This window comes from Arvicanthis niloticus, chromosome 7, assembly GCF_011762505.2.
Source record: "Arvicanthis niloticus isolate mArvNil1 chromosome 7, mArvNil1.pat.X, whole genome shotgun sequence".
Taxonomy (NCBI): domain Eukaryota; kingdom Metazoa; phylum Chordata; class Mammalia; order Rodentia; family Muridae; genus Arvicanthis; species Arvicanthis niloticus.
The window spans coordinates 59776765-59801011 of NC_047664.1; positions in this window are offsets into that span (position 1 = coordinate 59776765).

Below are 24247 nucleotides of genomic sequence, written 5' to 3' on the forward strand. Positions count from 1 at the left end.
CCATATCACAAGAATACTTGCTCGACTATGTTCGAAGAAACTTTTTTCATTATACTCAGAAACTGGAAAGAAACTAGATGTCCCTCAACAAAAAAATGAATAAAGAAAATGTTGTACATTTACACAATGGAATATTACTCAGGTATTAAAAACAAGGACATCATAAATTTTTCAAGCAAATGAATGGAAATAGAAAAGATCATCCTGAAGAAGGTAACCTAGACCTAAAAATACGTGGTATGTACTCACTTATAAATGGATATTAGTCAAAATGTACAGAATTACATTTGTACTGTCTTAGAGTTTCTTAGACAGTACTGTCTTAGAGTTTCTATTCCTACACAAAACATCATGACCAAGAAGCAAGTTGGAGAGGAAAGGGTTTATTTATTTATACTTCCACCTTGCTGTTCATCACCAAAGTAAGTCAGAATTGGAATTTAAGCAGGTTTGGAAGCAGGAGCTGGTGCAGAGGCCATGGAGAGATGTTACTTACTGGCTTGCTTCCCCTTGCTTGCTGAACTTGCTTTCTTATAGAACCCAAGACTACCAGTCCAGGGATGGCACCACCCACAATAGGCCCTTCCACCATAGATCATTAATTGAGAAAATGCCTTACAGCTGGATTTCCTCAAGGGAGGCTCCTTTCTCTTTGATAACTACAGGTTGCACCAAATTGACACACAAAAGCAGCCAGTACAATTACCATGCTGTAAAAGAGAGTAAGTAAAAAGGGCCCAAGGTGACATTCTTGAATCTCACTGAGGAGGGGAAATATATTAGGAATTGGAGATAGATAAAAGAAAGGGAATAGGTGGTGGAGAGATGGGAACAAAAAGAAAGATGTTAAGGGAAGAACTGAGGGAAAGAGTTCTAGGAGCGACAACTGGATTTTAAGGGCAGCTCTGAGATGATCTAGAAACTTGGGACAATGGAAACTTGAAGGAATCTGTGATGATGATTCTAACAAAGACACAATGAGAGATATGAAGCCTGACTCAGCCATCTCCTGTAACCAGGCAAGAATTCCAATGGAAGGGTTGGGACAACAAACCCAGCCCCAAAAGCAAACACACAGAAAAGTTGTTTGTTTGTTTGTTTGTTTTTTGCCTACAGGATGTGCAAAGCTCGAATATGGAGCAGAATTTGAGGGAAGAAACAACCAATTACTGGCCCAGCTTGATATCTATGCCATGACAGGGAGCCTACCCATGATACTATTAATATATTCTGTTAACTTGCAGACAATATCCAGGCATAATTGTTATCAGAGAGGCTTCACCCAGCATCTGATAGAAAACAATACAGATACCCACAGACAAAGATTAAGTACACCTTGGAGAATCCTGTGGAAGAGGAGGAAGAAGGATTGACGGAGCCGGAGGGGACAAGGACACAACAAGAAAACTCACAGAGTCAACTAACCAGTGGTCATAGGGGCTCAATAACCTAAGCTGATAACCAGAGAACATGACTATGACGGACCTTAGCCCTCTGCATATATGTAACAGTTGTGCAGCTGTGTCTTCATAATTGACTCCAAACAGTGGGAGTAGGGACTGGACTGTCTCTGACTCTGTTGCTTGACTTTGGATCTCCTTCCCCTATCTGAACTGCCTATCTAGCCTCAATAGAAGATGCATCTAATCTTACTACACCTTGATTTTCAAGGCTGATTGATATCCATGCAATTGTTCCCTCATTTTTGAGGAGAATAATTGGACGGGTGGATGGGGATAGGAGATGAGAGAGGAGTGGAGGGAGGAGGAGCTAAGATCTGGATGTAAAAGAATTAAATAACTTAATAAAATCAATATCAAGGCAGAGTGGTTGACTGGATTGCTTTGAGGAGTCTAGAAAGTGTATAAACAAGGCTAGGTAATGGGAGGTTGGGTCAAACTTTAGGACTTGATTGAGCATGTGAAGTGACAGGGACAGAAGAGACTATGAAAGCTGATATTATGTGAAGAACCAAATGTGAGGGAGCCTGAGCTAACAGGATTTTCTTAACAGACACATAGCAATCATATTTCAAATATGAATTTCTTTGTTTTAAAGATTTATTGATTTATTTATTTTATGTATATGAGTTCTGTAGCTGTCTTCAGACATACCAGAAGACATCAGATCCCCTATAGATGGATTATGAGCCACCATGTGGTTGCTGGGAATTGAACTCAAGACCTCTGGAAAAGCAGTCAGTGCTCTTAACCACTGAGCCATCTCTCCAACCCCCAAATATGAACTTCTATAGCTGTAACAAATGATTATGAGTTGACATGAACTTTGTACCAGAAATGACTGTCATGTTTGAATCCACACATGTTAAGCTAAGGTGTACATGTACAGTTAGTTAATAACGGTTAGCTTGCATTGGCTCGCAGCAAACAAATGTAGTCTTTTCCTCAAGACTAAAAGACAAAAAGGAAAAAACACAATGTTGTTTGTGTAAAAATATATTCACCTGTGAGTTCTACTCTGCACGATTTTTAGGTCCTTATTGCAGGAACATTATCACCTGTCAAAGACTTCTCTAATTTTAGATTCTGTACACATTTAGAATACAGGTGGATGAGAGAAAATTAATAAAAAAAGTGGTCATAAAAGTGAGCAGGGTAGGAGGTAGGAAATGGAATGAGAAAATTAATATAATTATATTTTAATTTCAAACATAAAATAAAAATTTAAATGAGAAAAAGTAAATGTCCAAAATCTAATAGCAGAAAAACAAAAACTAACATTAAAAGTTAGCCAATTATTTTATAACATTCTTAAAATTCCCTTCTAAAGAAGACACCATTTTAAATTTCAGACTTGTTACAATGCCATAAAGTATGTATGTGAAGTAAAATTTCAGTAATTATATAATACTACATTCATGAGATAACTAATCACCAGATTTAGAGGTTTAATTACCCAATTGAGATGTCAATCAATATATGATCATATTTTCCCAAGAGGCTTGAGATCATTTTATCCTTCTAAGAATGTATCAATAAACATGAATGTGTAAATAGCATTATTTTTCACCTTTACTTTTCTTGTGATGGTACTGGATCAAACAGGCTTTAGTCTTAATAGATACTGACTTTGTTTTCATAGTGCAAAACAAAAAAGTTGTTGTTTGACACTACTTAGATAGGTAGATCTATTAATTGATAGATGGACGAGTGGATAAATGGATGGATAGTTCTATTGATAGATAGATAGATAGATAGATAGATAGATAGATAGATAGATAATAGACAACAGAAGATATACATTAATTTTTTCTGAAATTTTTCTCTTATTTATTGTATATATTTGTGGCATATGCATATATGTGTATGCATACATAGAGGTCAGAGGAGAGACATCAGGTACTCTTATCTATAACATTCCAACTTATTCCCTTAAGGAAGGTACCATCAATGAACCTAGAGGATTTTGTTTTCCTATTAGACTGGCAGGCCAACAAAAGGTCCCAGAGATGCCCTTGTCTTAAAGCTACCAATTCCTAAGCACTGAAGTCACAGGAACAGGTAGCCACATGTGTCATTTTACACTGGTGTTGACATTCTCAACTCAGGACCATATGTTTGAGCAACAAGAAGTACAATCTAATAGGCCATCTTCAAAGGTATTTATGTTTTTTGATTTTTTTTCACAACTCAGAACTAGCCAAGGCTAAACTGGTGAATATTCAACAATCTCTGACGATGATATGAAAATCTTCAAACTAGCTCTTCAAGTGCACATACAGAAGAAAAATAGGAGATTCAGCCAAAGAGAAGAACCCTGGATGTTATGAGGTTGTTCTATCAGTTTAATTGTGAAACTCAAAAATGTGGTTGCAAACTTACTGTGAAATGTTCTTACATCATAGTCTTCTTTTTTTTTTCTTAATTTTCCATTTATTCACACTCAGCTATGCTGCATAGAATAACTGCAAACTCAGTCTTCATGCCTCATTTTGAGTGCCTGGACAGGTATGGATTAATTTTTTTTTCAAATTGAGAGTGTTTTTATTAAATAAAAGTTTAATTACAATGTTCTAGGAAGATATTCTTTGGGATGAGAAAAATAAATAACACATTGTACATTTTCAAACCTGTAAAGTCCTGCAGAGATTATTAAACTGGAGGAAGAACCCCATGTCAAGATTGAATTTATTGGTTTATCTCTTCTCCACAGAACATTTCTTATTTGATTTTTCTCAGAAAAGTTAAAAGGTCACTCAATTTTCATTACATTTAATTTTGAAATATTTTATACAATGTTTCATTTTAGGTACTCTTTTCTCATAAGAAAATTTTTAGGGAAAGTATCAACTTTCTAGAAGGATCCATAGTATTCAGAAGGATTTTCCTAAGATTGGTTCTTGGATTAGGCATTTTGATCTGGGCATTTCCTCATCAACCTAAAAGTTCCCAATTTGAATAGAAAATTGAACCTGATGTCTCCATGTATAAATATTGTATTAGTCATGGCTGTTTCGATTCTAGAACACACACACACACACACACACACACACACACACACATACACACACACACGTCTCCATGTGTAAAAAAAAGAGATTTACATCAATAATTTACATGTTGTGCACTAGTTAATCCAACATTGGCTGGCCATGAATGGAAAGTCATCATAAAACCACTGAAATATAACAGATTAAATATAACCATTGAAATAGTAACAGAGTAAGTCCAACCTAAATGTATAACTAACTCACTTTCCACTTTCCTGCTATCAAGAAGGCTAGTGCTGCAGAGAAATGGAAAACAATTTAAATACAGAGATCTGAATTTAATCTAATCAAACTATTTCATTTTAATAATTTATAGAAATGTATTATTTTATGAACACATTACAAGGCCTTTTTCAAAGTCTTTCAGCAGGGTATCAAGATGAAAGAAAAGAATCATATACTGTATAAATTTCAATGCTATCATATTCTTCAGTATAATATTTTTTAGATTTTCATCTTATATTTTTTGAGATTATAATACAATTACAACATTTACTCTTTCTGTTTCCACACTAAAAACCCTCCCATATATGCCCTTCTTGCTTTTTTCAAATTCCTATCCTCTTTTCTCATTAATAATTGTTACATGAATACATGTGTTTCTTTTGCATGTGTGTGTGCACAGTGAGAATTTTTGTTTCTTTAAAAACATAAAAATGATATAGAATATTTTTTAAATCCCAGATGTATCATATAGGACAGCATCAGAGTGTTCACAATAGATAACATGATTTGTAGCATGCTCTAGCAGGGGTATGATTTTGGCAGCTGAAGAGAGTTTATGCTTAGAATTCTGGGAAGTCTCTTCAGAGGATTTAAAACTAATACAGCTCTGATAAGACAGGCTAACTGGCTAGCTGGTTGCTGTTGTTGCATTTTGTTGTGGTTTGTCAAGTTGTCCTGTGCAAAGTGATGAGAAGAAATTGGATATCATGACTACAAAGATCAAACTTGCCCCAAGGAACTATGTACCTATAATCATCAGGACATAGTCTGACTTTTGTTCTTTCCAACCAAGTATAGGGAGTTGGAAGATAGAGGTGGGATAGAGGTGATGTAGGAAAGTAGAAAAAAAAGTAGTCAAAAGTCTGATATAGATATCTAATACATATTTATATCTATATCCATCAATATCCCTCTCTTAATCCCTATCTATAGATGACTTGTCTCTATCTCTAACTCTATATCAATATCATCTATATCTTATCTATCTATATATCTATACTTATATCATCTATATCTGTATCTATAACTTTCATCTATACCTATATCTAATATATATCTATATATTTATATCTACTGTATCTATATATCTATTTCTCAATATATTCTTCTTAGTTTGTATGTTATTAGTTTATATGTATGTCTTCAGGCATGATGATTTTATATTGCTTACCCAATTCGTGTGCTATTCCCTGGGGAAGACTACTTCTTCCACTTGCAGCATTCGCTACTTCCATGTGGTTCTTTGTGCAGGATTGAGGCCTCCTGGGATTTCCCTTTTCTATTTTATCATGTCTGTTGTTGTTCTTTTTTAGCTCATGCTTAGGCAGACCTGTTTGTGAAACAGTTACAAAGTGTCACAGCGAACTCCCTGATCCTCTGTCTCTTACATTCTTTCTGCCCTTTCTTCTATAATGTTGGGGAGCATTAGATGAGCTTGTGATTTACAGATACATCCATTGGAACTGCTTTACACAAGTCTGTATTTTGATTGATTGTCCTTTTGCTGTAGTGGTCATGGTCTGCTGCATTCTTTGATGACGGGTGAAGACTATACTTATCTGTAGTTCTAAGGACAAGTATTTAGAATGTACTTAGGTATTATGCTGACTTAGTAAAGTGATGGATATAGTTTCTCTTCCAAGATCCATAACTATACAGTTTTTAAGAAAATAGAATTATTCTCTAATTAAAGAAGTTAATGTACTGTGTCAATCCAAATAATCTGAGGTTAACAAAATTGGAACCAGAGGTAGAGGATTCAAAGACAGTTATGACATCTTAATATATGCTAAAATTATTCAATGTTAATTATACCTTTTTATATTAAGATATAGAGAATTAATGTCACTGTTTAAGTGTGTCACTCTCTCAAAATACACAGTGCATATTGAAACATTCAGTGTTTAAACGCCCCCCAAAAATACATAATAGTACCAAATTTTAAAAAGATGTTTTCATCTGTGTTTGTTTCTACACCTATCAACAATAATAGGGCTATAGAATGCTTTCTGGTCAAGCAGTCCACTAGGTTTGTGACAATCACACACAAACACAAAACACCCTGTGAATGGGAATGAATGAGACCAAAGACCACACAGGTCACAGGGCCGTTCTTTATTTTACTGCTTAACTATTTTTAATTGAAACCCTGTGATCCATTATGGTAATGGTCCAGGAAATGAATTAAAAACAAAAAATGGCTTTGTTTTTTCTGGAGAAAGCTATAAAAATTAACACACTTTTTTTTGAGAATTTGTTGTGTATTCTGTAAGAACACTATGTCAAAATGTCAATGTTAATTTATAAGTTATTCTACAGTGAATTAAATCCTTTACATACAAAACTTTACTTACTGTGTTCTATTTAGCACTCACTAATTTTTTCATGATTGTAAATATTTTGTTACTCAAACATTTTTGATTTCTACTATAGTATATTCAAAACACTTACCAGTTCATTATAAATGAAATTAAATTCTCAAAAAAGGAAATTGCTCAAAATAATGAGGGCAATCAGTAGAAAATAGAGTATTCAAATACAATTTTTAAATGTATATTTTTTCATGACATTATGAATCTTATTTCGGATGAGGTCTCATTTACCCCAGGCTGAAAAGTCTCAAACTTTTCATATAAATAATGTTGGCCGTAACTTACCATCATTCCATGTGCCTCTGCCAGTGATGGAATTACATCATTATTTCACTGTTTTAGTCAAGCTTCTAGACAGTAGAAACTATAGAAATGATTTCTTTATATACACATATACACATCTCTAACTCTACCTATCTCTGTCTCTATCTCTTTTTTCTGTATATTTATATATATAGAGATAGATAAATATATAAATATATAGACACAGATGGAAACACAGATAGAGGCAGAGATAGAGGCTGGTAAAGATAGAGAAAGATAGAGAAAGAGATGAAAATGAAGAGAGAGACTGATAGAGATAGGGATTTATTAGAATCACCTCCAGAGTGCGGTCCAACTAATCCAACAATGGCAAGCTATGAACAGAAAGTTCAAGAATCCAGAAGTTGCTCAGTTCACAAGGCTGGATTGTTCGGTTGGTCATCAGTCAATGCTGAGATTCCAAAGAAGCATGCTCTAATGACAGTGAAGGAAAGCACGGACAAGAGTAATAAGGCAAAGAACAAATGCTCCCATTTTCCTTGTCTTTATATAGTCATAGAGCAGAAGATGTGGTGCAGGCTAAAGGTGTATCTTCCTGCCTCAAAAGATCTGGATCCAGGCATGTGTCTTCCTACCTTAAAGGTCCAGACTAGAAGTAGATTTACCCACTTCAAACCAAGAAAAAAACTAGTCTCACAAAGGTGTGCCACCTGCTTCTGTATTCCAGCTCATTTCAGATGTAATCCAGATGACAACCAAGAATAGCCATCACAGTTATTATGCATGCTCTATGTCATGGTAGAGAAGAATACTGGACTTCATTACCGTCAGGCTAGTCCTTTAGCAACAGCACTATATTCCTAGTAGATTATTAAATATTTTGTATTACAGCATAAGTCTATAAATTTAAGATGAATAAATTGGCTTGCTATAATATGGTTTATAAACTGAAACATTTTACACTTTACAGTTGAGTATTTGTTCATCATATTTCATAGCCAAAAATACATTAGGACTATTATAGAAAGGCCTAGGGGTGCTTTTATGGAATAAATACACTAATTAATTATTGTAGGCATTTCTTGTCATTGTAGACTCATTTTTTCTGTTCAACATGATACTTTTTAGTTTCAATAGATTAAATAATAATTATAGAAGTTTTATGAAAAAGTACTTATTTCCTAAAAATTTTATATTACAACACAATTGAAGCACAACTAAACCAACAAATAACTACAAAGCATGCATAAAATGTGCTTTCTGAAGAGCTGAGTCTCTGAATATTTAAGCTCCTTTCTTAACAGAAAGGTTTGTACAATGTGAGCAGTAAAGTTTCCACAAGGAAGGAATGTACTTTATCTACTAGTCCGCAATCTACATTGTTTTGACTCTATTAAGTAGCAAGTTTTTGATGACATTGCCAAAAGTTTGAGTCCAATAAAAAGATGAAACGTTTGTAATTGTTGGATTTACGAAAAAAAAAAAAAAAAAAAAAAAAGCTAGATTCAGTGTTACTATTGTTCAACTAGTGTTTCTAAAAAATTCTGCCCTGGTGCCTCTTATTAATTAAGAGCAAGTTCTAACATAGCCCATAATTTGCTCTCTTCCATTCATTAAAGCAAAATATGTAATTTGCAGACATTGTAACATCCAGAGTCTATTTTCTACAATGGTTATGATATGTATCTAAATAGATACATAATTGGAAAACTTAAGCCTGATGTTGTAACGAACTCTATTATACTACCTTGAACGAATCCATTAAAACTCATGACTATAATAAATATCAATAAATTAAAATTATTTTAAAGATATATGTAAAATGAGGTACTACTTATGTTCAAATGGACTACAAAATACCTGGAGAAATAATGCAAGTTAATACCAGGTGAGCTAAGACCCGCTCTTTCTACCAGCCCCATCTACTCAGTAGAAGGTTTCTCTGAAGTAATTAAGATGAAGATCCTTCTCCTCCAATCTGGCCTATGCTAACTTTCTAACTGGAAAGGCAAGTCATCAGCTTCTTTTCCATACTCTTAGTTTTCACACTCTTTGTTCCATGAGTGCCTGTCAGAGAACTCAGGTTTCTGCTCTTCTTACAGAGCCACATGCAGGTGCAGTAGTCCACCCGAGTCAGAATGTTTATGTCGTTCTTTTACATTGTTCATGAGGTGCTTAATCCACATTGGAATGTGTTCATTGAGAAAACCAGAGAGATCAAATTTATCAAACTTCCTACTTGTAGTGAGCTGTCATTCAAAGAAAACAAGGCCTCTGTCAAATCCTCCAGGTGCAGTCAGTTTCTGGCAGGGAAAGAAGCAAGCTGCAAAACCAGAAGAATCTGTAGCTCTTCTAAGGAGAACAAGTATTTGGAACAGTGTGTGAAAAATTCAATTCTGTGAGATTTTTTAAAAATAAGGAAGATTTTGGTAGCCAATTAATTTAGAGAGAAATTAGTAGAATCAAAACTGTGAGAAGTGAAATAACAGACCAAAGGCAAGTTTAAAAGATACAAACAGAAATAACGAAAAATAAATCTCCTGTACCCAGATAAAGATTTCAAGTGAACAAAACTTGCCTAAATAAAGATATCTCAAGTATGGATTAAGAGAAATGAACACAAAGTATCTTGAATTGAATGTAAATAAAATAACATATTAAAATTGTGGAATGTAATCTAAAGCATGCCAAGAGGTAATTGTAGGTGTAAAAACCTCAATTAAAAAATTGCGACTCAGAAGATGACTCGATGACTCGGTAAAAGAATTTAATACACAAGCTTGAGAATCTGAACTTGGATTTCAGCAAAACATAAATGCTGGGTGTTTTAATTCATGCCTACCAACCCATCCCAGGTAGAAGATAATAGGATGCCAAAGCTTAACTGGCAATCCAGTCTGGCCAAAATCTAACAAACTTCAAGTTTAGGAAGGGTCACTGCCTAAAGGGAATAAACCAGAGAGTAAAAGAGTGTGCTCCATGTCTGTCTCTCATTTCTAAATAGGCACACACACACCTATACAATATGTTTATATACATGTATGTGACATAGTGGTATTTAATATTAATTAAAATAAGTTTGTACATATTAGACAAAGATTTCCTATGGAAACTTCTGACCCTCCAATGTGCACACATGATACAATAAATCTATGCGCACAAGGTACTCATATACATAACTGATGATATCGAACTAATAAAATAATTGTCACTTAAAAATTCTTTCATTTTTCCAGGATTTCCATTTTAAGTGAGTAGACAGTTTTACAATATGTCATTATAATTTTCTGAATTTCCTCAGTGTGTTTTGTAATATCCTACTTTTCAACTCTAACTTTACTGGCTTTTGTCTTCTTTCTATGTCTTTTGATGAATTTGAGTACGACTTTTTCAATCTTGGTGGTTGTTTGTTTTTTCAAACAACTATTTTTCATTGATTCTTTGTTTTGTTCTGTTAGTTTTTTAATAGGTCATTAATTTCTTTCCTGGTTTTATAATTTTTCCTGTCTACTGTTTCATTGTATTTTATATCTACTTGCTTTTTCTAGAATATTCAGCTATGTCCTTATGTTTCTAATAGAAGATTTCTCCAGTTTATGCATAGAACACTTAGTGATATGAACTTGTCTAATAAATTTTTTTCTTTAAGAAGTATTAAGTTTCCTTCCCTACCTCTTCTGACTAATTTTGGTTTAAAGGCTACTTTGTCGGATATGAAAACCTACATGCCTCTGGGTTCTATTTGCTTGTAGTAAGTTTTTTCCATTCTTTAACCCCAAGATAACATCTGTCCTTAGTGGTTAGATGTGTTTCTTGGAAAAAGCAAAAAGATGAATCCCGTTTTCTAATTCAGTATCTTAGTATTTTTATGTAAGAAATGATATCATTAATTTTGATAGTTGTTAACAAGACATCTTTATTAATTCTTATATTGTTGTGTGGATTTTCTTTTATTTATTTATTTATTCCTTGTGTCTTGTTAGGTGTTGCTAACCTTTTCAGACTGGTTTTACTTTTAGTGACTTCTGTAAAGTTTTGCTGGTAAATAGAAATTGCTTAAATTCAGTTCTATCATGGAGTCTTTTGCTTTCCCTATAAATTGTGATTAATTTGGTTTTTTGTTTGGTTTTTTTTTTTTGGGGGGGTGGTAGTCTAAACTCACAATTGGATCTCACAGAGCTGTAGAATATACATCTATTTCTCAGCATTTCAGGTTCTTCCTGAACCCAGATGTTATTCTAATAGACCTGCCTTTCTGTTTGCCATGGCCTTTTCCTTTACAGCTTTTATTACCTTTTATTTATTCTGTGCATTTAGTTTTGATTAGTATGTGAGGAGTTGTTCTTTTGTCCCTGCCTATTTGGTGTTTATTATTCTTGAATGAACCATTCAGAATAAGCATGTCCTACTTTAGTCTATGAAAAAATTTTGTATGATTTTCGTTATACTTTATGTGCCTTTGACCTGGAATTATTCCCTTTCTTCCATACATATTATTCATCTATTTGACCTATTAATAATTTCTCAGATTCCCTAGATGTTCTTTCTGTAATTTTTAAATTACTTTTAGTTTTATCATTTCAGTCATTGCCTCTGTCCCAGTTTGCCCTCCCACAGTTCCTCATACCATTCTTACCTCCCTCTGTCTCTCTGTCTTCAAGAGGATATCTCCCCTACCTACCAGGCCTCCCCACTTCCTGGTGTCTCAAGTCTCTCAAGGGATAGGCACATCTTCTCCCACTGAGGCCAGACAAGGCAGTCCTCTGCTGAATATGTATTGGAGGCCTCCTATCAGCTAGTGTATGCTGCCTGGTTGGTAGTTCAGTATCTCAGAGATCTTGGAGGTCTAGGTTAGTTGAGACTGCTGGTCTTCCTATGGGGTCACCCTCCTCCTTAGCTTCTTCCACTCTTCCCTTAATTCACCCACAGTGATCCCTGACTTCAGTCCAATGATTGTGTATAAGTATCTCCATCTGTTTCAGTCAGCTGCTTTTTGGATCATTTGAAGCCACCCATGCAAGTCTGTAAGCATAGCATCAGTCTTAGTATCAGGCCTTGGAGTCTCACACTGAGATGGATCCCAAGTTGGTCCGGTCACTGGACCTCCTTTCAACAGTCTCTTCTCCATTTCTGTCCCTGTTTAGACAGGAACAATTCTGGGTCAGAGTTTTTGACTGTGGGATGGCAACCCACCCCTCCACTTGATGCCCTGTCTTTCTACTAGAGGTGTACTCTACAAGTTCCCAATCTCCACTGCTGGGCATTTCATCTAAGGTCCCTCCCTTTGAGTCCTGAGATTCTGTCACCTCCCAGGTCTCTGGTACAATCTGGAGGGTCCACCTACCTCCTGAGGTTGCTTGTTTCCATTCTTTCTCCTGGCCCTCGGGGCTTTAGTCCTGTTCCCCCTCCCACCCAATACCTACTCATGTTCCCCTCTTCCCTTCCCTGTCACCTCTCCCACCCAGGTTCCTCCCTCCCACCCCCTCTTGTGATTGCTTTGTTTTCCTTTCCAAGTGGGACTGAGGCATCCTCACTTGGGCTTTTCAGCTTGTTAACCTTTTTTAGTTCTGTGGATTGTATCATGGGTATTCTGTACTACTTTAGCTAATATACAGTTATTAGTGAGTACATACCATGGATATCCTTTTGGGTTTGAGTTACGTCACTCAGTATGATTTTGCTTTTTTGACTGAGATACCCAATTCTTCTATCTTGTCTTCCAGACCTAAAATTCTCTCTTCTATTTCTTTTTATATGTTGGTGAAATGTATCTCTGAAGCTTTTGTTTTAATTACTAAATCTTTCATTTCCAGTTTTATTTTAGTTTGGCTTTTATTTACTGATTATGTTTCTTTGCAAACTTTTCTTCCATATCTTTAATTATTTGAATTATTATTCAAACATTTGTGTTTTCACAAGCTTAAAATACTTATTAATAATCCCATCAAGATTTGATAACATATTCATAATTGCTGTTTGAAGTCTTTGTCTTATCCTTCTAGAATCTTAATCTCAGAGATTATTACAGTAGGGTTGCTGCCTTCTGGAAGATATGTCTTGGTTCTTCATGTTTGTGTTCTTGCACTGGGATCTAGAAATATGGAGTGTTGAATTTTGGGTTCTTGTCCTAGATATATTGTCTCTCCTTTTTGAGTGAGTCCTTGATTCTTTGGCTATCATTGTCTTCACTGGGTCTTAGCCAAGTGTGATGTCTTTGGTGTCCCTGATGCCCAACCAAATATGATAGATAATGAATTTTTGGTAGAAAGCTGCTCAGTGGGTCCACTTGGAGTCACAAATGAATTGGCTGTAATGAGCTATAGGAAAACCTAGTGGGACTACAAGCCTTAGGTCTGCATCAAGAGTTATAGTCATTAAAGCATAGAGGTACACTTAGAGGAATGAGTGAGGTTGGCACTAAGCATTTAAAGTTCTGTTTCAATATATACATATATGTATACAACAACTACTAATGAAAAGGAGGCCATGGATGTGAAAATGAGCAGAGAGAAATGTATGAGAGGTTTGGACCAAAAAAAAAGGAAGGAGGAAATAATATAAGTATATTATAATATTAAAACAGAAATAGTTTTTTTAAAGTGTTAGTTTCAAGAGACCTTAATGAAGAATAAAGATAAAAATAACTTGCTCATGTCCCAGGCAAATGTGACATCTGGTTGGTCCCTGGCAGAGTATTTTTCAGCTGGATCAAAGAGTGAAAAATGGAATGGAAATGTCAAAGAGAAGGAATGGCTAAAGGGGTCACAGTAAAGGTCTAAGGAGACTAAATTGGTGAGATGATTCAAGTGGATTTTATTTATTCATATTTGTCATGATTTGCCATCTCCTCTCAGGGCCTTCCCAGCTCCTACCCACCATACTTCACAACCATTTTTTTCTCCCCTTTTAGAAAACAAATAGGCAAACAAACAAACAAATGTATAATTTTTAGAAACAAATAAGAAATACAAGAAAAACACAAACACACATGAACACATAAAAATTAAAACACATAGAAACACAAAATCAAAAATCATAGTAAAACAAAGACCAATAAGACAAAAAACATTCAAAGAACACAAATTAAAGGGAAATACACACACACACACACACACACACACACACAAAACCATTATGTTTGTTTTGTTTGCTATCTATGGATGGGCATGGGGCCTACTGGACTACCAACCAAAGAATACACATGGAGAAACCCATGGCTCCAGGTTTCCACATGTGGCAGAGGATGTCCTTGCTGGACATAAGTGGGAGTAGCAGCCCTTAGGCCTGAGGGGGTTCAATGTCCAAGTGTAGGGGAATGCTGTGGCAGGGAAGCAGGAATGGGTGGATGGGTAGGTAGGGGAACACCCACATAGAGGCAGGGGAAGGGGGATGAAATGGGAGTTCCAGAGGGGAGATTTGGAAAGAGGATAACATTTGAAATGTAAATAAAGAAAATATCCAATAAAATAAAAATAAAAGAATACTTTGTATACACAGTAAGACTCCATTGAAGAAAATTAATTTTTGCTTTGCAAACAGGTGTCAGTTAGAGAGAGTTTCAGATTAATTTTAAATCAACAACAAAAGATTCATCATTTATGTTTAAAATTTTATGTAAATGGAATATATATTTATATTTGTGTATATAAAAATACATTAATATTCATCAACATTAAATATATACACACAAGTGTGCAAGAGAAAGATTTAAAATATAGTATGTATTGTATATTCCTCAAGTTAGTTTTATTTGTTTCTTTTTATTAATTAACTTTTATGTTCAATAAAAAATTGTTATCTATTTTACAGGATAGTTTTTTTTTCTAGAAATGTCCAATTGATATGTGAAATCTGTAATGAGCTTACAGATTCATTCCATAAACAGAGAAAAAATTGTCTTAAATTGATTCATTTAGTGACTTATGTTTCCCACTCTATATTAAAGTGTAAACAATTCAAAAATATTTTTAAACTGTTAAAATTAAAGTGCCAAAATATTCAAGCAGTTAAATCTTAAAATGCCAGACCGAACAACTTCATATGCATATCCTCGGTGAGGAAACTGACTCCATCAGACTTTAGGAGCCACAACTGCTACCTAATTGGCCATGAACAGGTGTAACTATCCATCTTCACAGATGGAGGAACTCAGACACAGAAGGATTAGGAAATGTACTTAGAGATCCACAGCTGTTCAAGTTAGTGCAGGCACATAGGAACCCACTATGAATGGGACTTTATCCTGGAATTTGTTCTCTTGATGGATCCATTACCCAGTTGCCTTATACACAGCTTTCATTTCTTGTTAGCAATTTGCCACACTCAGTTAGGATTTGACTATATTAGCAAGTCGACAAATTCTAAAGTGGTGATCTCTAGTACATGCATTCTTGTTCCCAGAGAACTAGTTTCCCAAAGCATTTTAAATACACAAGTATTAATGTGAATGCTTTTCTCTTCTAGACACAAGTCTACACTTCTTTCAGGTCATACAAACAGAATTCCTGTTTCTCTATTCATGTCCTTTCTGCTTTGCTTTGAACTGAGAGAATCTTGCAGTGCCTACAGAAGGACCTTTTCCTTATCTTGGCCTAGAATCTGCTTGTATAGTTCAGTACATGCCACTGTATTTTTTTTTCTCTAATCAAGCTAGTGTGATAATAATTGAAATACTGTGGTTGTTTGCTAAGTGAGTTGGCAAAGGCAAACTCAGCTCAAACTTCTAGGACAATACTTGGTATAAACTAAACTTCATTTTCTTAATCCAGCGCTCTCATTTCTCATGGCTTCTATTTCATCTCTTTCCAACTCCCACCAGGATCACTCCCATTTAATATTAGCTGATGTATTTATTACTGGGGGAAAAATTAATGCAATTAAACTGTGATTCTGTGAATTTATTTTGGAAACATAAGATATTAGTTCTTTTATATTAATCTTGCTAGGTGTTTCCTGAAAGTAGAGACCTGGACTAAAAGATTATGTGCTTTTATGTATAAAACTTGAATGTTCAGAGTTGGTCTCTGATTACATTTTGATGTGTGTAATTTCAACTTCCTGTCACTGTATATAAACATTCTACTTATATTTCAGATGTAAGCAGATGTTGGATATCCATTCCTTTTGACTTTAAAAAACATTGGAAGATATTTTTCACATTTTAGCGTGTATCAGTATCAGATGAATTTTCAATCTGAGTCAAAAGATGTGTAATATTAAGCTTAACTTGAAAGTGCATCTAAATTCTTCTAAATGACATATTTTTGTAACATTCACTTCGATACAAAATTAAATTATTGCTGATATTGAGTTACTATAATATTTCCTTAGAATTTGGTTTTGTACTGGAAAATCTAATGTCATAAAGGGTCACAGTAAAGACGGTATCGAAATGTATTCCTAGAAACTACTTAAAGAATATGCAAAAGATGTGACTGGTTACCATCTCTGTAAAATAAAACATAGTAGAAGAAAAGAAAATTTGACTGACATACCTTCAAATGCAGTATTTTGAAGTGTGGCATATGTATGCATCATTTGTTTTTAAATATGTGTATGCATGAATATATATGCTATGTATTAGTCATATTATGTTCTAACAAATATACAGTATAATCAGTGGGTTAAACTATGTTTGTCAAGATCTAAGATCAAAATCCTGCCAAATATGGAATTTTCAGAAAACCCAGCTCATGTCTTATAGATGGCTATCCTCTTCATACTGGGGACATGAGAATGAACAGCTCTCTCTCTCTCTCTCTCTCTCTCTCTCTCTCTCTCTCTCTCTCTCTCTCTCTCCTCCCAATGGCTTTATTTTTTTCAGTTAATCAACTTTCATGGTATATGACACACTCCAACCTGGCTTCCTATTGGAAGATCATCATATTAGCATTGAGACCAGCATAAGAATTTTAATATGACAGGAACATCGTTCTATATCAAGCTTCAATAATAAATCACAGGGTTAGTAACTTAACCTTTAAATATTGATTCTGAAAATTTGGAAATTCAAAACAAAAACTTTAGTAATATGGTTTCATTCTAGAGTGTCCATCTCCTTTTGGTTTCATAGTAGCTGTGTGTCTCCAAGTTTACACATGAGTTTTTGGTATCCATAGAGGGAATGTTTTCCAATTTACTTATGGATAAATTAGCACTATCTTTTTAAAACATTCATTATGACTATATATAACTTCCCTACTTCCCCTTCTATTTACTGTAACCAGAGTGACTTTGAGTCTACAAGATTTATGTTTTACTAGAGATACAAATAGTTTACAGCTAGATAGACAAGTATGTATGTATGTATGTAGGTAGGTAGGAAGGTAGGTAGATAAATTGAATAATTTTTTGATAGATGCACAGAAAAACTATATAAAATAGACATACCATATATATATATATATATATATATATATATATATATTCGATGATAGATGGTAGACATAATAAATAATTAATGAAGAGAAAAAGAAAAATACACAATTTCATAGTTAATTAAATTATAGATATACAGATAAATGATACATAGACAAATAGTAGTGCAAATAAATTCTTGATGATAGATAAATAGAATAGAAAAGGCAAGTCTTTAGACTATCATGTGGTTGGGCATTCACATATATAACTTAAATTGACAGTGAGTGATACTACTTATGAACACTTTTCAGTATCTTCTTTTCTAAGTTTTAAAACGATTGATCTTTCAGCAGGACATGAATCTTCTATAAATGATGAAATTTGAAACTAGATCTGCCCTCCAGATATTCCTAGAGGATCCTGTGGGAAGTGTGGAAGGATTTTGTTTCTTTCTTTCTAGATACAGTAGTAGATCATGAAACAGTAGAAAGTAATATTACTTTCATTATCACAAAACCCCTAACAGTCTTTTTTCTAACCTGGTATTGAAAAAAATTTTAGACTGAGAATCCTTGCACCAAGACTATTTTGGATAAGAAAATATGTACCCAGGAATGTACATCAGTTTTAAATGAAAGTTTAAATATGAAAGAAAAAGATAAGATTGATAGATTTAAGAGAATGACATAAAAAAGAGTCTTCTCCTTCTTCTGAGGAATGTTCAATCTATGTATTATAATCATGTTAGGGAGAGCAACAAAACCTTGAAACTGATGATTTCCATATAAATTATTCCATAAATGAATGTGATTAAAATATTCAAAACAGGTGCTTTGTGAAAGTTGTTAATACTCTCAGTAAAAGACAAAAGAAAAAACTAGTAGAAGTAGCTGCCTCAGCCAAGATGAAAAGATTGAAGAACAGTGTTGACTTACCAGTGAAAAGGATCATTTTTGCCTTGATTTTTTTAGCTCTGGAAACAGGATAATAAGAAATAAGGAAAGAAACTGCTTTACATATTAAAAAATGCTTCCTTCAAATTTGTTGGTATTTTATCTACTATCTACAAAAATATTTCTATCATCACATTAAGAAGAACTGTCCCACCAAAAGGAAAACAGAAATACAGTTTTCTACCTGGAGAGATATCTTATGAGGGTAAGTTCATAGTTGTTTTTGTTACTAGTTACCATCATATAACTTCCATCTAGTACAATTACTCAATGTTGAAGGTCAAAATGTGTTAAAGTATAGTGTGTGTGTGTGTGTGTGTGTGTGTGTGTGTGTGCGTGTTTGTGTATGTGTGTGTTTGTGAGTGTGTGCCTCACCCCATGGTTTTCACAGTAGATTTGATTGTGCACATCACCAGGATAGCATTTACTATGATTCTTGGTGCACCTCTGTCTGTTCTGGCAGAAATACAAATGCCCCAGCTGCTACTTAGCTTTCAGTTTCTTCCCCTCCTGGTTGTTCTGGCTGCTGCTTTTCTTGCCACTGAATTTTTGTTGTTGTTGTTGGTTTTGTTTGTTTGTTTGTTTTGTTTTGTTTCTGCCTATGTTTCTGGCTGAGATAGAATTGTTCGACTCTCTGTTCTCAGATATGGTTACCATGCTCTATGATACTGATCATCAAAGCCCATTATACACATAATCACCAGGCGTCCTCACTGCATCCTATAAACCCAAGACAAACAAGTTGGATATAGGCAACATCAACACTCCCACTTAGTTCTAGACTTGTGCATGTCTAGTTAATAGAAAGATTTCTCAGCTCACAACTTACAGTAACATGCTCTTCAAGCTTTTAGAATAATCACCTTAGTAAAACACCATTTACTATGGTGATGATTGTAAAACCAGACAAGATGTAAGTAAATATCTTTGTACTATAATTTGTGACTTCCAGATTTGAATCTCAGTTTCACTTTACCATTAATATATGTATGTAGCCACATAATCTGTAAACAAGGATAAGACAATACTAAGTCTATCTCAGAAACACAGTTTCTATGTGTTCTTAGGAAATACTTCCAAGATGATTTCACCTCAATGATGCTAGTTCCTTATTAAGACCTGCAAATTTCTTACCTAACCAGGATCAATTGTCCTAGTGACCCCTTCTGTTCTTGACTCTAAATCCAGAGCTATGTAGCCAAAACTGCCAAGTTCTGCTGCTCGCGAGGGCTTAAATATGGCCCCATTGTTCTATTACATCTTACAAATCTACATGCCTCTGACTCCTGAGTTCTAGGATTAAAGTTACCACCACACTTAGACCTAAGATTTACTTTACCTGGAACTTGCTTGTTACCAGGCTAGTTTTGAACTCAGAGACCTGCTTGCCTCTGTTTCCTGAGATTACAGGGGTGTACCACGATGCCTGGACCTACACTCTTTTAAAATTCCTTTTCACAGAATCATTATAAGCATAGCCAGTGTGCCTCAAGCTCTGAATCACAAGTTTCACCACTATTTTTGGATTGTAGTTCATTCCAGATATAATCAAGTTGACAACTGAGAATCGCCATCAATCCAAAGCTTGTCACTTTGGCACACAATCTCATCTTCTCATGTCCAAATAAAAACAATCACCAGGTCATAATAATGTCTAATATTAGACATTATTAAAAACTAACCAAACTATTGGACTAAAACTAACCATTGTTTAACTGCAAATGAATAAAAAGTAACCATAGCCAGGTGGGATCTTGCCCTGAAGTCACTACTCCCTTAATCTGTTTATGTGCTTGAACATAAGATTTAGCTCCATTCTATTCCTGGTGCACACTTAATACTTGAACCATACATTTTGCTTTTGTTTGTTTGCTATTATTGTTATTGTTTTCTTTCTAAACTTGCTATGCTTAATCAAAATGCTCTTCATCAAAATGCTCTGTCCTGTAAACCACAGGACAGGGTAGGCAGTTTTGAGATACCTTCCCTCAATACAATTTATCTAAATCCCTTCACTTTAGCCTCATACAGACTCTTCAGACAAGGGCAATAAGAAGCCACATTCTTCACCAAAATATCACAAGAATGATCTCAAAATCTTAATCTGAAGAACTAAAACTCTTCTCCTCTAAAAACCTCTTCAGCCAGTTCTCTTAGTTCAAACAGCCCTTATGTCTTCTACATTTCTACTAGGATGGCCCATAAGGCCCCACTTTAAGCATTGTACTGATTTCCAAATCCAAAGTCCTAATATCCACATCCCTCCAAACAAAAGTATGGTCATGCCTATCATAAGCAATACCTTAATCCCTGGTACCAATTCAGTCTTAGGGTTTCCATTGCTGTCAAGAGATATCATGATTAAGCAACTCTTATAAAGGCAAACATTTAAGTGGAGATGGCTGGTGTACAGAGGTTCAGTCTATTATCATCAAGGTGTGAAGCATGGCATGATGTAGAAAGACTTAGTGCTACACACACACACACACACACACACACACACACACACACACAAAGCCCTGACTCCACAGAGACATACTTTCTCCAACAAGGCCATGTACCCTCAAAGAAAGCCACACCCCCTAATAATGTCACTTCTCATTGGTCAAGCATATTTAAAACACCACAGCTGTGAATAATATTAGATCAGTTTTAACTCATTGACCTGATCAATTCACTAAGTAAAAACTGCATTTACAAAAAGTCAAATAGATGTTTTTCTTTAATGGGTTGAAATATGAAACAAAAAATGGCCTACAAAATGTAAGGTGAACATGTAAGACATGCCTTAGTTTAAAGTACAAGTTGGTCTTTCAGCAGAAGAAGGAGACTGGAATATTAAAGTGGGCTGTCAATAGTGATTTACTCACCAACATTATAAAGGTCTAAAATGTATAGTTTTAATATGTGATAGGAAACCCGGAAACTTTGAATAACTATTTGATTTATCATATCTAAAACCAGACCTTATACTGAAAAATGCAATGACCGACTCAACTGCCATAATGAAGGAAGAAAATGGAAAAATTATCAGATAATTTACAATTAGTTAATTGATTTCAGTAGTGACCCCTAGACATCTGATAAATCTTGATCCAGGTCAGTTGAAACATATATTTTTAAGAAAGCACCACAGTAGTTGATCAAGTTCTGAGCTATGAGACAGTTTGCTGATATAGAACTCCTTCAGTGGTGAGAATAAGCCTATTGAGAAGCAAACTTGAAGGGATGATTTTTCTCAACGTCTTCCTGAATTGTTTGTAGAAGCCAATGTAATTTTCAGGACACTACTACTACACATACTTTAGGCTAACACTAATTGCAAGCAACCAAAAAAAAAAAATAATAAGTCACTATTATTCAAAGGTCAGACAAGAAGCTTTGGAAGGTAATGTGATCAACTGTTTTATCTAGGATCTATCTAGGAGTGGTTCAAGTTGGTTTCAGGGTCTACTGTGCCCATTCCCATAGTAATTGAAAACATAACTTGAATGATTCTATGTGGCAGGTGGTAGAATCTCGATATTAGTCTTCTGTCATATGGAAAAAAATATTACAGTAGGATAGATTTAATAACAGTCATTTGAACTATCTACCTTGAGTACTTAAAAATAAAAATTAATACTTTATTGCTGAAGGATGACTTAAAAGACAAAATGTTTGTTATTCCCAGTGTATCTTCATTCACTGTTTCTATTTTATTTGTGCAAAATTCTAGTAGATGTTGGAGAATGACAGCAGATTATTAGCCGTCAAACCTGGCTATGATTGTAATCACAGCTATTATTACTAAGTATTCAAGAAAATTAACCATCTTCTTATACCTGCTGCATAGATACTCTCATATAGAAAACATAATTTTCTCCATTGTGGTTCACATAAAAAACAAGAAGTTATTTTCTTCAGTGTTTACTAAAAAAATACATTTATAATACTAAATCGGGATTATATTAACTGTCTGTCCAATGTCATAATTTGGTCACAAGAAAGTGATTGTCACTTGTTTCAAGGTAACATTCAATGTATTCTTAATAATCATTAATTAATAGTGACTGAAACAAATAATAAACAATTTGACTACTTTAGACCTTTGCATAAGATGTTTTCAGGTCAGAGAGTCAGATATGAATCTAAAATAGAGACATTCAAGCCATGTGACTCTTTAAGCATAATTGAGCCTGTTTGGATTTGAACAACAAATCTTTGTAAACTTTTGCTTTCTGTAGTTCACTCTATCCACTATGTAAGGAAAGCTGAAAGTTGTGGGTAGGACATGACATGAGACAAAGAAATAAATGTTACCATGAGCAACAACGATTCAATGTAACTGGAAGAGGTTAACTAGTTCATTTGGATTCCTCATGCTCTCAATCAACAGACAAGGCAGAAATTACTGTGCTAGGTACAAAGCCTAACAAGGATCATGAGGAAAACTAGACTGTCACTCTATAATAGAAATTGAAATGAGTATTTCTTGAAAACAAGATACCATGTTGGCATCAGGATTATCCTGTTCTGTGATTTTGGATTATGTAAGACCATGAGGTCCTAATTCAGACAAAATAATAAACAATACTTAATAATAATAATAATAACTATTATTATTATTATATATATTTGTCTATTACAGCTGGTTCTTCAGGTAGAACTATTTCCAATTTTCTGAGGAACTGCTAGATTGCTTTCTAGAGCAGTTGTAACAGTTTGAAATCCCACCAGTAGTGGAGGAGTGTTCCTTTTTCACCAGCATGTGTTGTCACTTGAGTTTTGATCTTAGTTATTCTGATGGGTATAAGATTGCTGGTAGGATAGTAAACTGGTTTAACCACTCTGGAAATCAATCTGGCAGTTCCTCAAAAAATTTAAAATATTTCTACCTGAAGACCCAGTTATACCACTCTTGAGCGTATAGCCAAAAGAAACCCCAGCATATCACAAGGATGCATGCTCCACTATGTTCAGAGAAGCCATATTCATAATATCCAGAAACTTAAAACAACCCAGATGCCCCTCAACCGAAGAATGAATAAAGAAAATATGGTTTATTTGCACAATGGAATACTATTCAGCCATTAAAAAAGAGTACTTCATGAATTCTGCAGCCAAATGGATGAAATTAGAAAATATCTTTCTGAGCGAGGTATCTCTGATCCAAAAGTACATGCGATGGCATGTACTCACTGACAAGTGATGCTAGCCAAAATGTACAGAATACCTGGGATACAATCCACAGACCATAAGAAGTGTAACAAGCAGAAATGCCCAAGTGGAGATGCTTCAATCCCATTTAGAAGCAGGAAGTAAACGATCATGGCAGGTAGAAGGAGGAAAGGACCTACGTGGGAGAGAGGAGGAAGGAGGGATAAAGAGAACAGGACCATGTATGGAAAGCAAAACAGGAGAGAAGCCCAAAAAGCCAGGTAAATGAATGGAAATAAGCAGCCTCAGGAGCTGGGAGGTACGGGGACCCTCTAGAATGTACCAGAGATCCTGGAGGTGGGAGACTCTCAGGACTCAATGGGGGTAACCTTAGCTAAAATGCCCAACACTGGGGAGAGGGAACT